Source organism: Carcharodon carcharias, chromosome 13, assembly GCF_017639515.1.
Source record: "Carcharodon carcharias isolate sCarCar2 chromosome 13, sCarCar2.pri, whole genome shotgun sequence".
Classification (NCBI taxonomy): domain Eukaryota; kingdom Metazoa; phylum Chordata; class Chondrichthyes; order Lamniformes; family Lamnidae; genus Carcharodon; species Carcharodon carcharias.
The window spans coordinates 75,551,224-75,575,045 of record NC_054479.1 but is presented as its reverse complement, the minus strand read 5'-3'; the positions used below and the strand labels follow the sequence as shown (position 1 = coordinate 75,575,045).

Genomic DNA, 23,822 nt, shown 5'->3' with positions numbered 1-23,822 from the left:
GGGGAAAAAAACCATAGGGCACAGGGAAACAAAGAGGGCAACAGAAGGAGCAAAGGGATAAATGTGAGGAGAGAGATGACACTGTCCAGTGAAAGGTGGAGGCAGATGGGGAAAATGATGTGGAGGAGATCACAAGGACTGGGGTGGTGTAAGTGCCTGATCAGGGGTAGAGGAAGTGTCAGTGGTAAGGGACGGAAGTGGTATTTGTAAGGCAGAGAAACAAAGGGAAGCTTTTCTTCTCTTATAGTTAAATTTAAAATATTTCACTGGAGTGTTTTTATGAAATGAATTAACGTTATTGGGGAAATTACAAATGGGTAATTACAAATTTCAGCTACTGAGGAAGAAATGTTTTGAATGATATTGATTATATCATTCACACTGGAGATTGTGAGAAGAAGACCCTGGGGCAAGTGGTCAGCAGCACCTAGAGAAGAGTGTGAAAGGAAGACCTGGGACAAGCAGTCAGCAGCACCTAGAGGAGAGTGCGAGAGGAGGACACTGGGACAGGCAGTCAGCAGCACCTAGAGGAGAGTGCGAGAGGAAGACTCTGGGACAGGCAGTCAGCAGCACCTAGACGAGAGCAGAAAAGCTATAAAAAGAGTGTGAGAAGCGGCAAGAGTTCGAGGAGAGAGGTGATTGAGGGATTTTGGTGAGGAGGGAGGAGGTGCTTTTCTACCTTTCCTCAGAAATAAGAGCAGCGGCCTTGGTAAGCAGGACCTGGTGAGCAAATTAGAAAAGTGTAATATTTTTAAACAAGCTGTTGTACTTGGATTTAACTGAGAAGCTCCAGGAACAAGGGAGATTTAAGGGCCAATATAATAAAGTAATATAAATAATCCAAAGTAGAATAAAGTTAACATAAGGGAAGTAGAGTTAAGACATGGCAGGGCAGCTCAGTCAAGTGGAATGCATGTCCTGTAATCTGTGCGAAGTTATGGACACTACCAGTGTGCAGGAAGTGCTGTCAGCTGCAGAAACTTGTGCTCTGGGTTTCAGAGCTCGAGCGGCAAATGGAGTCACTGTGGTGCATCCATGAGGCTGACAGCTACATGGATAGCATGTACAGAGAGGTGGTCACACTGCAGCTTAAGCACCTGGAGACAAAGAGGGAATGGGTGACCACCAGGCAGCCCAAGAGAAGTAGGAAGCTGATGCAGGAGTCCCCTGGGGTCACAGGTCAGTTTCCCATTTTGGAAGCTGGTGAGTGCGTTGGTTCCTCAGAGGAGTGCAATCAGAGCCAAGTTTGTGGCACCACAAGCAGCTTGGCTGTACAGGAGGGGAGGAAGAAAAAAGGAAGAGTAATAGTGATAGGGGGTTCATTGGCTCGGGGATAGACAGGTGTCTCTGTGGCCGCAGACATGACTTGAGGATGGTATAATGCCTCCCAGGGTTGAGGATGTCACCATGCGGCTGCAGGGCATTCTGAAGGGGGAGGATGAACAGCCAGAGGTCGTGGTCCACATTGAGACCAATGTCATAGGTAGGAAGGAGATGTGGTTCTAGAATCAGAATTCAGGGAGTTAGGTAGAAAACTGACAAGCAGGACCTCAAAAGTAGTAATCTCCAAATTGCTCCCAGTGCCACAGTGAGTACAGAAATAGGACAGATGAATGGTGGCTAGACAGATGGTACAGAAGGGAGGGCTTTTGATTCCCAGGGCACTGGGACTGGCTCTGGGGGCGATGGCACCTGTACAAGCTGGGTCAGTTACAGAGCTTGGACTGAGTTCTTTGTGGGCTGTTTTGATAATGCTTTTGGGAGGGCTTTAAACTAACTCAGCAGGGTGTGGGAACCAAGAGAAGATATTAGAGAGGAATACCAGGATGCACAAAATGCTGGGAGCGATAGATAGCACTAATATAGAAAATAGTAAGTTAAGAGGTGAAGTCCGGGTGAGAGAGAAAGTAACAAAATCTAAATCAGGGTTACTGTGCATCTATGTGAATGCACAGAGTATAGTAAATAGGATTGGGGGGAGTTACAGGCACAGATTGCCACTTGGAATTACGGCGTTGTGGCGATAACAGAGACCTGGTCCAAGGAAGGGCAGAATTGGCTGTTAAATATTCCCAGTTACAAGTTGTTCAGAAAGGAGAGGAAAGGAAGGAAATGAGGAGGGGTGGCGGTATTGGTTAAGGAGAGCATTGCAGTGCTGGAGAAAGAGGACATCCCAGAGGGTTCAAGGACAGAATCAATTTGGCTCAAGCTAAGGAACAAAAAGAGTGCAATCACATTGCTCGGTGTAGGCTATAGACCACCAAATAGTGGGAAGGATGTAGAGGAAATATTCTACAGGGAAAATACAGAGCTGCAGGCATTATGGAGTAGTTATAATGGGGGACTTTAATTACCTGGATGTAGACTGGGACAATGGTAGTGTAAAGGGTGGAGAGGGGCAAGCGTTCCAAGGTTGTGTTCAGGAAAATTTTCTACAGCAGTATGTGTCCACTCCAACAAGAAAAGATGTACTGTTGGACCTGGTTCTTGGAAATGAGATGGACCACGTAGATCAAGTGTCAGTGGAGGAGCATTTAGGAGACAGTGATCATGATATTGTATGTTTTAGGATGATGATAGAAAAGTTCGATAGGCCATCCAAAGTAAGAATAATTAACTGGACGAGAGCTGGCTTCGATGGGGCAAAAACAGAGCTGAACCAGATAGACTGGAACGAGGGAGTGAACCAGAAATTCAGTGGGGATAGTGATCATCTACATAATGAGTCCCAAGATAAGATTCGCTCCCACAAATTCCCAATGGATCCAATCACCTTGCCATTCACGCCCACAAAATCCCAATGGACCCAAAGCCTTTACCATTCACTACCACTGTTTATAATCCCAATGGACAGAAACTCCTTCCTATTCACTCTCACCTGTACATAATCCCATTGGATCCAAATACCTTTCAATTCACTCCCACTCTACACAATCCCAATGAAGACAAACACCTTCCAAATCACTCCCCTATCTCCGAATCCACAAACATACCTTCCCATTCACTCCCAACAAATCCCAATTGACCAAACCCCTTCCTGTTGTCTCCCAGAGTAATAATTCCCATTGGACTCAAACCCCTTTCCATTCACAACCACTGTACAGAATCCCGATGGCCCAAAACCTTTCCTGTTCACTCTCAAGGTGCACAATTCCAATGGACCAACTCCATCCTTTCACTCCCACTGTACACAAACCCAACAAACACAAACCCCTTCCAAATCACTCCAACATCTCCCTATCCACATACATACCTTGCCATTCACTCCCAACAAATCTCTTCCGTTCAGTCCCAATGTATACAATCCAGATGGAGCCAAATCCCCTCCCATTCATTCCCACTGTGTGCAATCACAACGGACAGAAACCGCTTCCCATTCACTCCAACTGAAAACAACCCCAATGGACCCAAAGCCCTTCCCTTTTACTCCTACTCTGCACAATTCCAATGGCCCCAAATCCTTTCCCATTCACTCACGAAAAATCCCAGTAGTTCCAAACCCCTTCTCATCCACTCCCCTGTACACAATCCCAAAGGACCCAAGGCTCTTCCCTTTCACTCCCACTGTACACAATCCCAGTAACCCCAAATCATTTTCCATTCACTCTCACTGTACACAATTCCAACAAACAGAAACCACTTCCCATTCACTTCATCTGTAAACAATCCCAATGGACCCAAACCCCTTCCCAGTCATTTCCACCTGTACATAATTCTAGTGAATCCAAATACCTTCCTGTTTGCTCTGACCGTACACAATCCCAATGAAACCAAACCCTTTCCCATTCATGCCTACTGTGCACAATTCCAACTGCCCCAAACCCCTTCCCATTCACTCCCACTGTACACAATCCCTATGGACACAAATCCCTTCCCTGGCAGTCCCACACTGTACAGCCCCAATGGCCCCAAATACTTTTCCAATCACTGACAAAAAATTTCTATGGACTCAAACCCCTTCCCGTTCACTCCAACTGAATACAATCCCAGAGGACCTAAATCCATTCCCATTCAATCTTATTGTAAACAATCCCAATGGACACATCCCCCTTCCCATTCACCCCCACTATACACAATCCCAATGGAAACAAACCCCTTCACATTGACCTATTGTATACAAATTCAGTGGACCCAAAACCCTTCCCATTCACTCCCACTCTGCACAATCACAATGGACCAAAGCCTTTCCCTTTCACTCCCACTGTACACAATCACAGGGAAACCAAACTGCTTCCCATTCACTCCCATTGTACCCAATGGCAGGGAAACCAAACCACTTCCCATTCACTCCTACTGTACATATTCCCAATGGACCCATACCCCTTCCCATTCTCCCCCCCACACACAATCCCAGTTGATCAAAACCCTTCCCATTCAGCCCCACTATACACAATCTCAAAGAACATGTACCCCTTCCAAATCACTCTACAATCTCCCTATCCACACACATACCTTCCCGTTCACCCCCAACAAATCAAGATGGACACAAATACCTTCCCATTCCCTCCCACTGTACAGAATCTCAATGCACCCAAACAATTTCCCATTCACTCCCACTGTACACAATGCAAATGCACCCAAATCCCTTCTCGCTTACTCCCACTGCACACAATCTCAATGGACAGAAGCCACTTCCTATTAACTCCAACTGTATGCAATCCCAATGAACCCAAAGCCCTTCCCATTCACTCCTGCCTGCACATAGTCCTAATGGATCCAAATACTTTCCCGCTCACTCCCACTGTACACAATCTCAATGGACTCAAATCCTACCCTTTCACTCCCATTGTATACATTCCCAAGAGACTCAAATCCCTTCCTATTCACTCCCACAGTACAGAATCCCAATGGACCCTAATCCCTTTTCTTTCAGTCCCACTCTGCACAATCCCATTGGCCACAAATCCTTTCCCAATCATTCACAAAAAATTCCAATGGATTCATACCCCCTTCCCATTAACTCCCACTGAACACAATCCCAAAAGACACAAAACCTTTCCCATTCACTCCCACTGTACACAATCTCAATGGACCCATTACTCCTTCCCATTCACTCCCATTCTACACAGTCCCAACGAGGACAAACACCTTCCAAATCACTCCCACATCTCCGAATCCATACACATACCTTCCCATTCACTCCCAACAAATCCCAATGGACCCAAAACCCTTCCCATTCATTCCCACACTACACAATTCCAATAGGCTCCAATTCCTTCCCTTCCACTCCCATTGTACACGATCCCAATGGACCCAAACCCCTTATCTTTCATTCCCACTACACACAATCTGAATGGCACCAAACCCCTTCCCATTCATTCCAACTGTAAACAATCCTAATTTACCTAAACCCCTTCCCATTCACCCGCACTGTACACAATCCCAAAGAACACAATCCTCTTCCAAATCACTCCAATATCTCCATATCCACACATGCCTTTCTATTCACTCCCACTGTACACAATCTGAATAGGCACAAACTGCTTCCCATTCACTCCCACTGTACTCAATTCCAATGGACCCAACTCCCTTCCCATTTATTCCCACTGTACACAACCTCAATGGTCAGAAACCACTTCCCATTTGCTCCAACTCTAAATATTCCAAATGGACCTGAACCTCTTCCAATTCACCCCCACTTGTACATAATCCTAATGGATCGAAATACCTTCCCATTCACTCCAATTGTACGCAATCCCAATGGAAGCAAACTCCTTCCCATTCACTCCCACTGTACACAATCCCAATGGACTCAAATCCCATCCCTTTGACTCCCACTCTACACAATCCCAATGGCCCCAGATACTACTTTCCCATTCACTCACAAAAAATTCCAAAGGACCCAAACCCTTTCTGTTCACTCCAACTATACAAAATCACAAAGGATCCAAAGCCCTTCTCTTTCACCCCCAAGGTACACAATCCCAATAGACCCAAACCCCTTCCCATTCATACCCACTGTACACAATCCCAATGGACACAAATCTGTTCCCATTCACTTCCACTGTACACAATCAAAAAGAAACCCCTTCCAAATCACTCCGAAATCTCCCTATCTACATACAAACCTTCCTTCCTGTTCAGTCCCAACAAATCTCAATGGACCCAAACAACTTCCCATTCACTCCTACTGTACACAATCCCAATGAATACAAACCCTTTCCAAATCATTCCAACTTCTCCCTATCCACACACATACCTTCCTGTTCACTCTCAATAAATCTCAATGGACCCAAACAACTTGCCATTCACTCCCACTGTACACAATCCCAATGGATCCAAGTATTAGCTATCTAGGTTCCAAGTTTTGAATCCTCAAGCTTATACAAACCACTGCAAGTGTCTAAAACATCTTCTGTCACCTTTAATTACTTATGTACATATACACCCAGGTCTCTGTTCTCCTGCACACTCTTTACAGTAGTATCCTTTATCTAACACTTTGGTGCAAAGATCATGGAGAAAAAATATATCACCTCACACTTCTCCACATTGAACTTCATCTGCCACCTATATGCCCATTCCACCAATGTGTCACTGTCCTTTTGAAGTTCTACACTGTCCTCCTCACAGTTTACAATTCTCCCAAGTTTTGTGTCATCCACAAACTTTGATATTGTCCCCTACTTACCAAGATCTAGATCATTTATATATATCAGGAAAAGCAAGGGTCTCAATACCGATTCCTGCAGAACTCCACTACAAGCCTTCTTCCAGCCCGAAAAATATCCATTAACCATTACTCACTGTTTCCTATCCCTCAGCCAATTTTCCGTCCAAGCTCCTACTATCCATTTCATTCCATGACATATAACTTTCTTCACATGTCTGTTGTATGGTACTGTATCTAATGCCTTCTGGAAGTCCATATACCACATCAACGGTCTTGCCCTCATCAACCATCCTGTTACCTCTTCAAAAAACTCCAGCAAGTTAATTAGACATAATTTCCTCTAACAAATCCATGCTGACTCTTCCAAATCAATCCACATTTTTCCATGTGACTATTAATTCTATCCTGAATAATTGCTTCTAGAAGTTTCCCCATCACCGAAGTTAAACTGACTGGTCTGTAATTGCAGGGCAGATTTTTACAACCTTTTTTGAACAAGGGCGTAATGTTTGCAGTTCTCCAGTCTCCAGTCCCCTGGCACCTCCCCCGAATCCAGGGAACATTGAAATATTATTGCCAGCGTCTCTGCAATTTCCACTCTCACTTCCTTCAATATTCTTCGATGCATCTCACCTGGTCCCGGTGCCTTATCAACTTTAAGTACTGACAACTTATCCAATACCCCCTCCTTATCAATTTCAAACCCTTCTAGTGACTGAGTTTCCTCTTCTGTCACCATGGCCTGGGCAGCATCTGCCTCATAGGGAAAGACAGATGCAAATTATTCATTTAAAGCCTCAGCCATGCATCTTGCCTCTATGTACAAATCCCCTTTATGGTCCCTAATCGGCCCTACTCCCCTTTTACCAACTTGTTGCTATTGATCAGCCTATAGAATACTCTGGGATTTATTTAATGTTAGTTGCCAGTCTTTTTTCATAATCCCTCTTTGCTTCTTGAATTAACTTTTTCACATCCCTTCTGAACCTTCTGTATTCAACTTGGTTCTCAATTGTATTTGCTATCTGATACCTGCAGTAAGCACACTCTTTCTTCTTTAACTTAATTTATATCTCATTTGTGACCCAGTGAGCTTTGGATTTGTTTGTCCTGCCCTTTCCTTTTGAGGGAACGTACCTTGACTGTGCCCAAACCATCTCCTCTTTGAAGGTAGCCCATTGTTCAGCTCCTGCTTTTCCCGCCAACCTTTGGTTCCAGTCTATCCGGCCCAGCTCCTTTCTTGCCCCATTGAAGTTTGCTCTCTGCCAGTTGATTATTCTCACTCTGGATTGACCAATGTCATTTTCCACCATCATCCTAAACCTTACGATACAACGTCCTCTAAATGTTCCCCCACTGTCACTTGATCTACTTGGCCCACCTCATTCCCAAGAACCAGGTCTAGAGTGCCTCCTTCCTTGTTGGACTGGACACATACTGCTGTAGGAAATTCTCCTGAACACAATCTAGGAACACCTGTCCCTCACTGTCCCCCTTTCACTACCACTATCCCAGTATATATATGGGTAATTAAAGTTCCCCATTATAACTGCTCCATGATGTTTACACCTCTGTAATTTCCTTGCAGATTTGTTTCTCTATATCTTTCCCATTAGCTGGTGATCTACATATTACATCGAGCAATGTAATTCCACCCTTGTTATTCTTTAGCTCTAGCAAAATCAATTCTGTCTTTGAATCCTCTGACACATCCTCTTTCTCCAGTACTGCAATACTCTCCTTAACCAAAAACGCCACCCCTTCTTCTGTTTTCCCTTTCCTATCTTTTCTGAACACCTTGTAACCAGGAATATTTAACACCCAGATCTGCCCTTCCTTAAGCCAACATCAAATCCCACAAGGCAATCTGTGCACATAGCTCCCCAATTTTATTAACTATACTCTGTGCATTCACATACATGCAGTGTAACCCTGATTTAGACTTCATTACTTGCTCCCTTACTCTGACTCCATCTATTAATTTATTGTTCACTATTTTAGTGCTATCTGCCTCTCCCAGCATTCCTTGCACCCTGGTATTCTAATATTCTCTCCTGGTTCCCACATCCCTGATGAGTTAGTTCAAACCCTCCCCAACAACATGAGCAAAATGACTCGCAAGGAACTCAGTCCCAGTTCCTTTCAGGTGAAACCCGTCCGGCTTGTACAGATGCCATCTCCCCCAGAGCCAGTCCCAGTGAAAACCTGCTTCAATGATGGAGGGTCTTGTTCCAGTTCCTCTTGGGCCGCAGTCTGACTTGGAGATGGAGCACAGGCAGCAAAGGGAGGAAGCTGTACACAGAGGGAGGAGGAAGAGACCTCCCAGTTGAAGGTCCCATAACACCACGCGACTTCACAGAGACCTCCTTCTTCCTTGATTGAAACATATAAGATCCTGAGGTATCTTGACAGGGTGGGTGTGGAGAGGAAATTTCCTCAGGTGGGAGAATCTACAACTATGAGTATGTGCCCCTAAACTCTCCTGTGGCTCGGGATTAAATTTATCATGATACACCTCCTGTGAAGAATTTTGGACACTTGCGTTCGAGGTGCTATATAAATGCAAGTTGTTGTTGTGTGTGTCTGTGTCAGCTTCTGTCCAAGTCCAGTACACTGCAAGTAAAATGATTCAATCCCATCTGTTACTGTACATCTCGTCTGTGTCCCAGTATCAGCCCTGAAACATGTACAGCACAATCTCATCCTGTTTCTGTGTCTCTCTGGCTCTGTGTATATGTCTGCATCTCTCTCTTTCTGTGAAATTAGCTTGCCCATTCCCTAAACAACACTGACTACATTTCAAAAGTGGTCTATTGCCTGTAAAGTGCTTAGCGATACCCTAAAATCGTGAAAATTGTTGTCAAAATTACCATCCCCAAGTTGCTGTGAGAACATTCAGAGTTAGTGTGTGACTTGGGTCATATTTGGGCCCACTAAGCCTCTCTATAAGGACACTGTGTGACCATTTTGCTTTACATGACAAACAGAAAGCTTTCATCTCTCTTGTTTCCATTTTATTCCAATTCTATGTCTTATATTCATGGGTTGTTACTTTCTGTAGGAGCTGCAAGGACCTCTCCAGTGACAGAGAATCCACCCAGAAGAAACCACTCTATCCTGAAATCCATATTTCCTGTTGGTTTCTTGCTGCTGTGTAGCAAATTCTATTTGGAAAGAGCAGAGGGAAAAGGTTGAGTGGATTTGTGATGAACAGGGTTTTCTTCTATTCAAAAACTGTACCCAAAGCAAATGTGTGCAGGTGTAAATAATAGTGATCAGAAGCGTCGTTACAGAAAGTAACCCTAAAAGCTACATCCCAGTGATTGGTATCATCAAAGAGGATCTTCAGTGAATCTCCCTCCATTTTAAAGATGGAGGAGGGAACTCGCTCCATTTTAGAGATGGAGAAGGGATCTCTATCCGTTTTGAAAATGGAGAAGGGACCTCCCTCCATTTTAAAGATGGGGGAGGGATCTCCCTCCGCTTTGGAGGCGGAGAAGGGATCTCCCTCGTTTTGGAGATGGAGAAGGGATCTCCCTACATTTTAAAAATGGAGAAGGGATTCATCACAGGATATTGTTGTTCGAACTTTTTCCTTTTCTCCAGCAGATGAACTCTGCTTTTAACTTGAACTCTGCTCCATAGGAGAATCACTGTTTTTAATCTAATCCCTTATTTATAGCTGGATTGTGTTATAACTTCACATTTCTAGCTGTATTCCTCACAAAAGTAGTGGGAGCTTTATTCAGTATCTAACCCTGTGCTGTAGCTGCCCTGGGAGTGTTTGATGGGGACAGTGTAGTGGAAGCTTTACTCGGTATCTAACCCCGTGCTGTACCTGTCCTGGGAATGTTTGAAGGGGGCAGTTTAGATGGAGTTGTCATTGAGCTTGTGGCCAGTGCTGGTTTGTGTGGGTCTGGTCAGCCTGGGTTTGTGCCTCAATACTCCTCCTTCAGCACCTCCTGGCGGCCAGGCCTAGTACAGCAGTGACCAGAGTAAACAACTTCCCAATTTCCACTTTGGGCCAGTTTATTACAACTGATCTCAATTGTCTGTCTGTTCTTGGTTCTTTTCTACAGAGCACTATTTCTCCAGCCCTTCATGCTGTTGTTAGATGAATCCACCGATGATCTCAATCTGGATGCCTGTGTGTGTCTGGAAGAAGAACTGAAATAGGAAGTGGCTCTTTATTTTGGTTTGGCAGTGCCGGTGAAGTGAGTTCATCGTTAAGCATGTGTTATTTCTGTTAAGTGTGGTGATAAGGCAGGACTGCAGTGGTGGATTCATATTTGGGTGGCATTGGCAAGAATATTTTTGGTGTAATCCTAGGGAAAGTGTGGGTCTACCTTGGCTGCTGTACACACTCGTGTATTGCTGGGACAGTGTAGAGGGAGCTTTACTCAGTACCTAACCACATGCTGTACCTTTATTTTATTCATCCATGGAATGTGGGTGTCGCTGGCTAGGCCAGCATTTATTGCCTATTCCTAATTGCCCTTCAGATGGTGGTGGTGAGCTGCCTTCTTGAACCACTGCAGTCCATGTGGTGTAGGTACACCCACAATGCTGTTAGGAAGGGAGTTCCAGGACTTCGACCCAGCGACAGCAAAGGAACTTTGTTTCTCTGCCCCACCTGCACATGCTCCTCACAAAAAACAAGTGACCTGCCTATTCTTCCAACCAACATGTGTTGCCTCACATTTACGCGTTGAAATTTATTTGCCAATTATTTGCCCATTCACCGAGTTTCTTAAGGTTCTCCTACAATTTTTTGCCGTCCTCCTCAGTATCGATGACCTGGCCCAATCAGGTGTCATCAGCAAACTTAGAAATTGTGTTTTTGATTCCAAAGTCCAAAAGTAAATTGTGAACAGCAATGATGCCAGCGCTGATCCTGTGGAACGCCACTTACCACCTTCTGTCACTCAGAATAACTACCCTGTCCTCCCACTCTTTGCTCCCTGTCTTGAAGCCAGCGAGCATTTCATCCTATTTCCACATTCTCTGACCTTATTCATTATGGGCCACCTTACCGGAGGCATTTTGAAAATCGAGCTAAGTTGCAATGAATGCATTACCACTCTCTGTTACCGCCTCAAAAAAATTCAATAAGGTCACTTGAGCAAGATTTTCCCTAGTGAAATGCACGCTGAGTATTCGTTCCTTTTTCTTATTTCCAGATGTTCTTCTATTCTCTCCTTTAGTAAGGATTCCATTATTTTTCCGACCACCTTATGTTAAACTGACTGGTCTGCAGTTTCCTGGTTATGTCCTATCCCCCTTCTTAAATATAGGAATGACGTTAGCTATCTGCCAGTCCTCTGGCACTTAGTCCTTTTTCTAAATGAATTGTTCAATGAGTAGCAGTGTTGCCTCTGCTGTCAATTCTCTAGATTATTTTAAAATAATCATGGATCCAATCCATCCAGACAATGGGCTTCATCCTCTTTGTTTAGTTTCTTCAGTACATTCCCCTATTTAATATTAAATGCGCTTATTGATCATCTCATTGCTCAATATCATGTCTGTCTCCCTGGTAAATGCTGAATTTCTGCCATCTTCTCTCATGACCTGTGGTATTATCCCATTGATCCCTTAATGATCCTATTCTCATCACAGCCTTCCTTTTTTTTATTGATGTGCCTGTGAAATGTTAGATTTTTTCTTCATAATTTAATTTTATGGTTCCTCTGTGGCTTCTCTCCTGCTCTGTCAGTGTTCTCCCTTATCATACACTCCTGTGCTTTTACTGTCGATGTACTGAATGTCTGCCTCTTTCCCCTCCCACATTTCATGTATTCATCAATCTGTAAAATCTCACTACTGTTCACTTTCTCTCCTTTTAGTGGAATATATTTTCCTGCTCTCCATTCAACACCATATTTAACACCCAGGGTCCTGTGCCCCACCCACCTGGCACCCAGGGCCCCACACCCCACCCACCTGGCGCCCAGGGCTCCACACCCCACCCACCTGGTGTCCAGGGTCCAGCAACCCACTCACCAGGCACCCGGGGCCCTGCAACCCACTCACCAGGCACCCGGGGCCCCACGCCCCACCCACCTGGCATCTCCGGTATTATTTGGTCCTTCCAAATGTGTCATGAGTCCCACTCCCAGGTTGTAATCTGTAGAGTGAGGATATGAGGAGCCGGAGATGACTAAATGAGTGTATGTTCTCCCCACTTCTCAACTGTACAACTTCCCCCATTCTCAGCCACACCTGTTCACCCCCATCTTTTCTCTGTCATGTCCACTCATTCGGTTTGTTTTGTTTATATTTCTCCACTTTTAACCAAACCACCTCACTGCTTTTCTCAATTTAAAACAAGAATTTTTTGACAAATATTGACCCCATCAATTTTTCGTAGATTTGGCCCAGCTTCTTCCTGTATCACCCACTCCCAAGGTGCTCCTTCCCCACCAAATACCAACTCACCACCTTCGTCTCTTATCCCTTATACCCGTCTCCCCACCTATTCACTGTGTCTGTCAATTCCATCTCTCTCCAAACATATGTCTAATTGTCTCTTGACCTCAATTACGCTGTTCTTTTAAAATTCTTCCCTGGTAACAGCCACTTATTTACTTTTTGGGTGACAAAATGTCCTGACTGCCATGCTTACTATCAAGTTTATCATTTAATTACCAAACCATTATTCTAACCTTTTACGACAGTGAAGAATTTGACTGAATCAATGTTGTCAAAGCTAAAACCATTGAAAATTTCAGTGAGCTAATCTGGTCTTTCTCAGAACAAAGAAATGTAATTTCCTGAGCATTTCCCTGGACATGACCTATTGACGTGACTGTTGTGAATGATTCTCTCTTGCTGTTGGCCATGTTTGCTTGTGTATCTCTAAGTAGATGGTGTGAATAGATATTGGAGTGACTGGGGAACTGCCCAATGGCGTGGGGCCTGGGAGGATTTGGGAAGACCCTGTTCAGGAGCCTGTTCCATCTGAATCAGGGCATAAGTTTTCTGTTCTCAACAGAAAGGAGATGTGTTAAAGCAGAAAAAGCTGTAAACACTCAGCAAGTCAGCAGGAAAAAGCTGAGATGAATATTTCCAGTCAACGACTCTTTGATCTGGAAGATATTAGAATGAGCAGACCCAACGCAGAAGAGACAAGGGAAGAAAATAACTATATGTATGAAAGAAAGTTAGTGATGAGTGATCTGTAGAGGGATGTGACGGAAATCAGGAGCTGACTAAATGGAATTGGGATAATCGTGTAAGATAAAAGGAAGTATAAGGAGAGAATTAAGAGAAATGAGGACAATACAAGAAGCATGCAAGACATTGGTTGGAGAGTTTCAAATAATAGATGGGGAGGGAAGCATGGAAAATTTGGGAGCAAGGAACAGGCTCACATAGCCCAGGATTGTGCTGCAAGAAAGAAGGCACTGGGGTGCAGATCACCCTGCCAGTTTTTTATTGATAGTGACCAACTTCCCAATCTCTGACTCACAGTCTCCTCCACTCAGGCAGCATGTGTACACCCATACCACATACCAGTACCACATACCAGCACCGCATGCCAGTGCCACATGCCAGTACTGCATTCACATACTGCGTTCCAGTACTGCGTTCCAGTACCATGTCCCTGTACCATGTTCCTGTACCACGTGTAGCGCAAGAGGAGCCGGTTGTTGATAAGATGCGCGAGAGGAGTCGGGAGTCGAAAAGGAGCTGGGAGAGCAGAGGTGACTGAGGGAGTTCAGTGAGGAGAGAATGAGGTGATCCTTTGAATACCATGAGTACAGTCGGGTAAGTATTTACTACTTTTTTCACTTATAGTTTTTAAGGTCTTATTTTGTGGTTCATTATTTGTAAGGGCTATATTCTGTAACAACAAGGAGTAGGAAGAAGGGCCCATAGAGCAATTGATATTATTTGATATTCAGTATCTTCCAAAAGGTTTAATTTAATTTAAAGTGGTAGGAGAGCTCAAAGCTGTGGGTTGCTCCTCCTGCTCTATGTGGGAAGCCGGGAACATTTCCAGTGCCCAGGCATGTGTGCAGGGAGTGTCTCCAGCTGCAGCTCCTGGAAGCCCAGGTTTCGGAGCTGGAGCGGCGGCTGGGGACACTGTGGAGCATCCATGAGGCAGAGAGAGTCATGGATAGTATATATATAGAGTTGGTCACACTGCAGGCTAAAAGTCCACAGGAAGGAAGGCAGAGCATGAGGGCTAGACAGGCAGTGCAAGAATCTCCTGTGGCTATTGCCCTTCAAAATAGATATACCACTTTGGATACTGTTGAGGGGAATGGCCTCTCAGGGGAAAGCAGCAACAGCCAAATTCATTGCACCACGGTTGGCTCTGCTGCACAGGGGAGAAGTAAAAAGTGTGAGAATGCAATAGTTAGAGGGGATTCATTTGTGAATTGTAAGGGGAAAAGATAGGCATTTCTGTGGCCGCAAATGAGACTTCAGGGTGGTATGTTGCCTCCCTGGTGCTAGGGCCATGGATGTCTCAGAGCGGCTACAGGACAGCGGCTGAAGGGGGAGGGTGAACAGCCAGTGTCGTGGTACACATTGGTACAAACAACATGGGTAAAAAAAGGGATGAGGTCCTAAAAGCAGAATATAGGGAGTTCAGAAGTAAGTTAGAAAAGTAGGACCTCAAAAGTAGTGATCTTAGGATTACTACCAGTGCCACACACTAGTCAGAGCAGAAATAGCAGGATATATCGGATGAATACGTGGCTTAAGAGATGGTGTGAGGGGGAGGGTTTCAGATGCCTGAGACATTGGGACCGGTTCTGGGGGAGGTGGGACCAATACAAACTGGACGGGTTACACCTGGGCAGGACTGGGACTGATGTCTGAGGGGGAATATTTGCTAGAGTGGTTGGGGAGGCTTTAAACTAAAATGGCAGGGGGAATGGGAACCTATGCAAGGAGTCAGAGGAGAGGGAATCAAGGACAAGAAGATAAGACAGAAAGGGGAATAAGAAAAGATAAGCAGAGAAATCAAGGGGAAGAATCAAACAGGGCCATAGTGAAAAATAGTGGGAATGAGACAAGTAATGTTAAAAATACATGCCTTAAGGCTTTGTGTCTTAATGCAAGGAGCATTCGCAATAAAGTGGATGAATTAACCGCACAAATATATGTAAATAGGTATGATATACTTGGGATTACGGAGACATAGCTGCAGGGTGACCAGGGATGGGAACTGAAAATCCAGGGGTATTCAGTATTTAGGAAGGACAGACAAAAAGGAAAAGGTGGTGGAGTTGCATTGCTGGTTAAAGAGGAAATTAACGCAATACTGGCTCCGACGATGTAGAATCTTGTATGGGTGGAGCTGAGAAACACTAAGGGGCAAAAAGCATTCGTGGGGGTTGTATATAGACCCCCAAACTGCAGTGGTCATGTTGGGAATGGCATTAAACAGGAAATTAGAGACACATGTAATAAAGGAACATCTGTAATTATGGGTGATTTTAATCTGCATATAGATTGGGCAAATCAAATTAGTAACAATACCGTAGAGGAGGAATTCCTGGAGTGTATATGGGATGGTTATCTGGCCCAATACGTTGAGGAACCAACTAGAGAACAGGCCATCCCAGACTGGGTATTGTGTAATGAGAAAGGAATAATTGGTAATCTAGTTGTGCAAGGCCCTGGGGAGGAGCGACCATAATATGATAGAATTCTTTATCAAATGGGGAGTGACGTAGTTGATTCTGAGACTAGGGTCCTGAATCTTAATAAAGGAAACTACGATGGTATGAGGTGCGGGTTGGCCATGATGGATTGGGAAACATTACTTAAAGGGATAAAGGCAATAGCAAACATTCAAAGAGCGCATGGGTGAATGGCAACAATTGTTTATTCCTGGCTGGCGCAAAATTAAAACAGGAAATATTGGATGCATTGGTCATCTTCTGAGATTCGATTGACTCTGGAACAGTTCCTACAGATTGGAGGGTAGCTAATGTAACCCCACTATTTAAAAAGGGAGGTAGAGAGAAAACAGGGAATTATAGACCAGTCAGTCTGACGTTGATACTGGGGAAAATTCTAGAGTCCATTATAAAAGAGTTAATAGCTGAGCACTTGGAAAACAGTGGCAGAATCGGACAGAGGCAGCATGGATTTATGAAAGGGAAATCATGTTTGACAAACCTACTGGAATTTTTCGAGGATGTAACCAGCAGAGTTGATGAGGGGGTGTCAGTGGATGTGGTTTATTTGGACTTTCAGAAGGCTTTTGACAAAGTCCCACATAAGAGATTGGCGTGTAAAATTAAAGCGCATGGGATTGGGGGTAGTGTATTGAGATGGACAGAAAAATGGTTGGCAGACAGGGAACAAAGAATAGGAATAGATGGGTCTTTTAAAATCTAAATGTCAACTGAACAGAAACAGGGATAATTGAAAAGGAAAACATCAAATGAGCTTGTTGCCCAGAGGAGGAGAAAGGCATAAAAAAGGCAGCCGGAGTCACTGTGGTGAGTTTGCTGGCTGGTGCGTTCCAGGAGGTGTTTGCACCCCAGACAGTCAGAGTTCAGGATGGTAGATGGAAGAGTAGAAAAAGGCAGGAAGTGCAGGAATCATTGTGGTGTGTCTGTGTCATACAGAAACTCAGCGTTGGAAGTGACAATACCTTGATGGAGTGCAGCCCAGACCATGACACCAATGGGCAAGGGACACTCCAGGGGGAATATCAAACAGTACAAGTGCAGTCATTACAGGAGATTTGATAGGAGGACAGATGGGCATTTCAGTAATCGTCACTGTGGGTCCTGCATTGTGTGTTGTCTTCCTGGAGCTAGACTGAAGGATATATGAGAGAGGGTGCAGAATATAATGCAGGGGGAAGAGAGTGAGCTCAAAGTTGTGATACACATTGGCACCAACCACATAGGGAGTGCAGGTATTGAGGTCCGGCAGTCAGATTTTCAGAAGCTAAGGAAAAAGTTTAACAAGTCGGACCTCGAAGGTATTAATCTCAGGATTACTCCCAGTGACACGTGCTAGCGAGAGTAAAAAATTCAAAGATGGGGAGGATGAGTGCATGGCTTGAGGCATGGGTGCAGGAGAACACATGCTACAGGAATAGGAACAGGCCCCTCGAGCCTGCTCCACCATTCAGTAAGATCATGGTTGATCTGATGGTGGCATCAATTCCACTTTCCTGTCTGGCCCCCATAACCCTCGACTCTCTTGTTGATCAAAAACCGATCTAACTCAACCTTAAATGTGGATATAAGAGATTCTTGGGTCATTGGGTCCAATTCTAGGGCAGCAGGGTCAGATTGCACCTCAACAATGCGTGTATGTCCTTGAGAAGCAAGGCATGTCCTTGAGAAGCAAAAAGGGGATGAACATACAACTGCAATTATTCTACAGACTCCAAATAGTGGGAGAGCGACAGAGGAACAAACTGCAGGGAGATGACAGAGATGGGCAAGAACTATAGAGTGGTGATACTGGGGACTTCAATTACCCAAATATCGATTGGGATAATGTTAAAGTAAAAGGGAAGGAGGGGTAGGAGTTTCTGAAATGTGTTCAGGAGAATTTCTTCTCAGATGCTCTTGGTCCAACTAGAACAGAGATATTGCTGGATCTAAGAAAAAAATGTAAGAAGTAGGAGTAGGCCATTCAGCCTTTTGAGCCTGACCAGCCATGAAATAAGATCATGGCCGATCTGAATGTGGTTTGTTACGATCCCAATGGCAAAACCGTAAACCAAAATAACCAAATTACCAAACGACCCCCAAATGAAGCAATTGCCAACAAGATTTCACTTTTTGTAACTTTTATTTGGGACAAATTGGAGCCAACGTAAATTAAATGAATTAACAGGCAAATGATAAATTTAAAGATAAATTTCACTTTAAATAATCATTACAACAAAGATATGTCTTACACAACCATATGCATTTGCATCACTCCCTTGACAAATGTGGCACTGTGTAGCTACGCAGTTCTGCAATATACTGTTCTCTATCCATGCAGGGTAGGTCAGAGTCCTACCTGACCACAGTTTCCACATCCAAGTTTCACGGGTACGATTATCATTTGCAAACCACACTTCTATGTACCCCCTCTCCCTCAGGTCATGACGGCTTTCCAGAGTTTCTTTACAACCAGCCAACCAATCACACCCCAGTTCACAGCCACATCTGGGAAAACACCCAGCTTTTGAGCATCTCCAATTCACACAGCTTTCCACACTTTAGACCTTTTTAGCCAGCCCGCACATCACCTTCAAGAGCTCCTGTCTTCTTTTCTGCCAAACAAAAAAAACTGACCTCTTCCTTAGGGCGATTTGTTTCTTCTCACAAGAATTCTGTGTTCCTTCTGTTTCTGTCTGCTTTATCATTACGTCTGCATCTGTGCCTTCATCCTCAGGCTCCTTTGCTTGTAGCTCTCCTTAGTGTGTGCTAGCTGCATAGCTTTTCTATTTAACATCCTTCCTGTTGGTACTGTTTCCAAGTCAAGGGTCACCATGTTGCACAGAGCAGAATTTCTTCTTATCCAAGAAAACTATAATTGATCACTTTACAATTGATGTAAACACTTCAAAGTCCTTTTCAAACATTCTTAAAAACAATTACAGATTCCACAGACATTTTAAATAAATATTTCTTACTGCATGGCTTTCTGGGTCAATGATTGTCAGCCTCAACTCCTGCCCTTGCAGAAGGAAAATCTCTTAACTCAGCCTTCATTATATGCAATGGCACAGCCTCCACTGCTACTGGGATAGTGAATTCCAAAGATTAATAAATTTCTCAGAGAAACTCCTCCTCAACTCCATCTTAAATGAGAGGCCCCTTATTTTGAAACTTGGTACCCTAGTTCTAGATTCCCTCATGAAGGGAAATATCCTTTCAGCATCTACCTTGTCAAGCCGCTCAGAATCTTGTTTTTCGATAAGATCACCTCTCATTCAAGGAAATTTGTTGGTGCAACGGAGAGGTTTGGGAATGCAATGGATGTTGCCTGCCTAGATTTTAACAAAGTCTTTAAGAAAGTACCACGTAAAATGCTGGTGAACAATTGAGGCTCATGGAATATGAGGACCAGTGTCAGCTTGGATAAAAAATTAGCTTAAGGACAGAAAACAGCGAGTCGAGGTTAACAATGATTGTTTTTCAGACTGGAGGATGGTAGATTCAGTGCCTGGACCACTACTGTTTTGAAAAAAAAATCTATAAATTACTTGGTTTTTGGAATATAGAGTAACATTTCAACATTTGCTGATACCAAACTCAGTGGTGTGGCAGACAGTGAGGATGATACCAATTGACTGCAACAGAACTAGGCCAGCAGAATGGGCAGACAAGTGGCAGATGGAATTTAATAAAGAGAATTTAATACAGTGAGGAGATGTATTTTGGCAGAAGGGATAGGGAGAGGTGATAAAAACTAAATGGCATAATTCTAAAGAGTGTGTGAGGCAGTGGAATCTGGGGTTCGTGTACATCGGTCTTTGAAGGTGACAGGACATAATGAGAAAGTGGTTAGCAAAGCATATGGGATATTGGGCTTCACAGAAACATAGAAACTAGAAGCAGGAGTGGGCCATACGGCCCTTTGAGCCTGCTCCACTATTCATTATGATCACAGCTGATCATCCAACTCAATAGCCTGCTCCCGCCTTCTCCCTATAACCTTTCACCCCTTTTGCCCCAAGAGCTACATCTAACTCATTCTTCAAAACATACAATGTTTTGGCCTCAACTACTTTCTGTGGGAGCAAATTCTCTGGGTGAAGAAATTTCTCCTCATCTCAGTCCTAAATGGTCTACCCCATACCCTCAGACTGTGACCCCTGATCCAGTCTAATCCCACTCTCCCCTCTCCCCGCAACCTTTAATAATTAGTTCCTGTCTAATCGGACTCTCCTCACTGCCCACATTCTTTAATAATCAGTCCCTGTCTAATCTCAATCTTCTCACTCCCCACTGCCTTCAATAGTCAGTCCCTGTCTAATCGCAGTCTCCTCACTCCCCGAACATTTTCATTCCCATCGAGTCTATTCCCACTCCCCTCACTCCCCACTCCTTTTCATAACCAGACCCTGTCTAATCCCAAAATCATCACCCCCTACGCTCTTTAATAATCAGGCCCTATCTAATCCCAAAATCATCATCCTCTACGCCCTTTAATAATCAGACCCTGTCTAATCCCAAAATCATCACCCCCCTACGCCCTTTAATAATCAGACCCTGTCTAATCCAACTTCCTTGCTCCCCTCACCTTTTAATATCCCTCCCACTCTAATATCCCTTCGAGCCTGCTCCTCCATTCATTATGATCATAGCTGATCATCCAACTCAATAGCCTGTTCCCGCTTTCTCCCCATATCCTTTGATCCCTTTTGCCCCATGAGCTATATCTAACTCCTTCTTGAAAACATACAATGATTTGGCCTCAACTACTTTCTGTGGTAGTGAATTCCACAGGCTCACCACTCTCTGGGTGAAGAAATTTCTCCTCATCTAAGTCCTAAATGGTCTACCCTGTATCCTCAGACAGTGACCTCTGGTTCTGGACTCTCCCACCATTGGGAACATCCTTCCTGCATCTACCCTGTCTAGTCCTGTTAGAATTTTATAGGTTTCTATGAGATCCCCCCTCATTCTTCTGAACTCCAATGAATATAATCCTAACCGATTCAATCTCTCCTCATATGTCAGTCCTGCCATCCCAGGAATCAGTCTGGTAAACCTTCACTGCACTCCCTCTATAGCAAGAACATCCTTCCTCAGATAAGGAGACCAAAACAGCACACAATATTCCAAGTGTGGTCTGACCAAGGCCCAGTATAATTGCAGCAAGACATCCCTGTTCCTGTGCTGTAATCCTCTGGCTATGAAGGCCAACATATCATTTGCCTTCTTTACCGCCTGCTGCACCTGCATGCTTACCTTCAAAGACTGGTGTATGAGGACACCCAGGTCTTGTTGCACATTTGCCTCTCTCAATTTATAGCCATTCAGATAATATTCTGCCTTCCTGTTTTTGCTACCAAAATGGATAACCTCACATTTATGCACATTATACTGCATTTGCCATGCATTTGCCCACTCACTCAGCTTGTCCAAATCACACTGAAGCATCTCTGCATCCTCCTCACAGCTCGCCCTGCCACCCAGCTTTGTGTCATCTGCAAATTTGGAGATATGACATTTAGTTCCCTCATCTAAATCATTGATATACATTGTGAATAGCTGGGGTCCCAACACCAATCCCTGTGGTACCCCACTAGTCACTGCCTGCCTTTTGGAAAAAGACCCATCTATTCCTATTCTTTGTTCCCTGTCTGCCAACCATTTTTCTGTCCATCTCAATACACTACCCCCAATCCCATGCGCTTTAATTTTACACGCCAATCTCTTATGTGGGACTTTGTCAAAAGCCTTCTGAAAGTCCAAATAAACCACATCCACTGACACCCCCTCATCAACTCTACTGGTTACATCCTCGAAAAATTCCAGTAGGTTTGTCAAACATGATTTCCCTTTCATAAATCCATGCTGACTCTGTCCGATTCGGCCATTGTTTTCCTCAGGCTGACTGGTCCATAATTCCGTTATTTCTCTCCCTCTCTTTTTAAATAGTGGGGTTACATTAGCTACCCTCCAATCTGTCAGAACTGTTCCAGAGTCTATAGAATCTTGGAAGATGACCACCAATGCATCCACTATTTCTAGGGTCACTTCCTTAAGTACTCTGGGATGTAGAAGAAGGCTATGTCTAATCACAGTCTCCTCACTCCTCACACCCTATAATATCCCACCCGGTCTAATTCCACTCTCCTCACTTCATACACCTCTTAATGATCAGACCCTGTCTAATTCCACTCTTCACATTCCCCACACAATTTAATTCTGACCGAGTCTAATCCCACTCCCTGCACCCTTTAATAATCAGACTCTGTCTAATCCCACTCTCCTCACTCCACACAACATTTAATTCCGACCGAGTCTAATCCCACTCTCCTCACTCACAGCACCTCTAATAAACCATCCAGTCGATTCCGGTTCTCCTCACTCCCCGCAACCTTTAATAAACTGGCCCTGTCTAATCCCAGTCTCCTCACTCCCTGCACCCTTGAATATCCCACCCAGTCTAACCCCAGTCTGCTCACGCCCTGCATCCTTTAATAATCAGACCTAGTTGAATCACACTCTCCTTATCCCTCCCCGCACCCTTTGATATCCCACCCAGCCTAATCCCAGTCTCCGCATTTCATGTACCCTTTAATTCCCATCCAATCTAATCCCACTCTTCTCACTCCCCCCACCCTTTAATAATCAGACCCTGTCTAATCCCACTCTCTGCACTCCCCGCACCCTTTAATAATCAGACACTATCTAATCCCAATCTCCGCACTCCCTGCACCCTTTAATTCGCATCCAGTCTAATCCCAGTCTCCTCACTCCCCTGGCCATTTAATAATCAGATCCAGACTAATCACTACCTCCTCACTTCCCGCACCCTTTATTAATCAGACCCAGTCTAATCCCATTCTCCGCACTCCCCGCACCCTTTAATTCCCACCCAAAGTAATCCCACTCTCCTCACTCCCTGCATCCTTTAATAATCAGATCCAGTCTATTCCCACTCTCCTCACTCCCAGAACCTTTTAGTAATCAGTGCCTGTATATTCCCATCCTCCTCACTCCCCTAACCCTTTTATAATCAGACCCAGTCTAATGACACTCATTTCAATCCCCGCACCCTTTAATAATCAGACCCTGTCTAATCCCACTCTCCTCACTCCCCCCACTCTTTAATTATCAGTCACGGTCTAATCACAACCTCCGCACTGCCTGCACCCTTTAACAATCAATCCCAGGCAAATCCCACTCTCCTTACTCCCCACACCCTTTAATAATCAGACCCAGTCTAATCCCACTCTCCTCACGGCCCGCTCCCTTTAATAATCAGTTCCTGTCTATCCCCAGTTTCCTCACTCCCCGCACCCTTCAACAATCAGACCCAATCTAATCCCACTCTCCTGACTCCCCTCACACCCTGACTCCCCATAGCCTATAATAATCAGACCCAGTCTAATCCCACTCTCTTCACTCCCCGCACTTTTTAATAATTAGTCCCTCTCTATTCCCAGTTTCCTCACTCCCCGCACCCTTCAACAATCAGACTCAATCTAATCCCACTCTCCTGACTCCCCACTCCCCATGCTCCCTGATTCCCTGCATTCCCTGACTCC

At 44.5% G+C, this 23,822-nt stretch overlaps 1 long non-coding RNA gene across 1 annotated transcript in view; it reads left to right on the top strand.

Moving 5' to 3' along the window:
• The window catches only part of LOC121286282, a 34,510-nt gene that overhangs the window by 9,408 nt on the left and 1,280 nt on the right, over nucleotides 1-23,822 (top strand). Inside the window, exon 2 of the long non-coding RNA XR_005944910.1 lies at nucleotides 10,693-10,827. This is a non-coding gene — a long non-coding RNA (uncharacterized LOC121286282). The remainder of the gene's footprint in view (nucleotides 1-10,692; nucleotides 10,828-23,822) is intronic.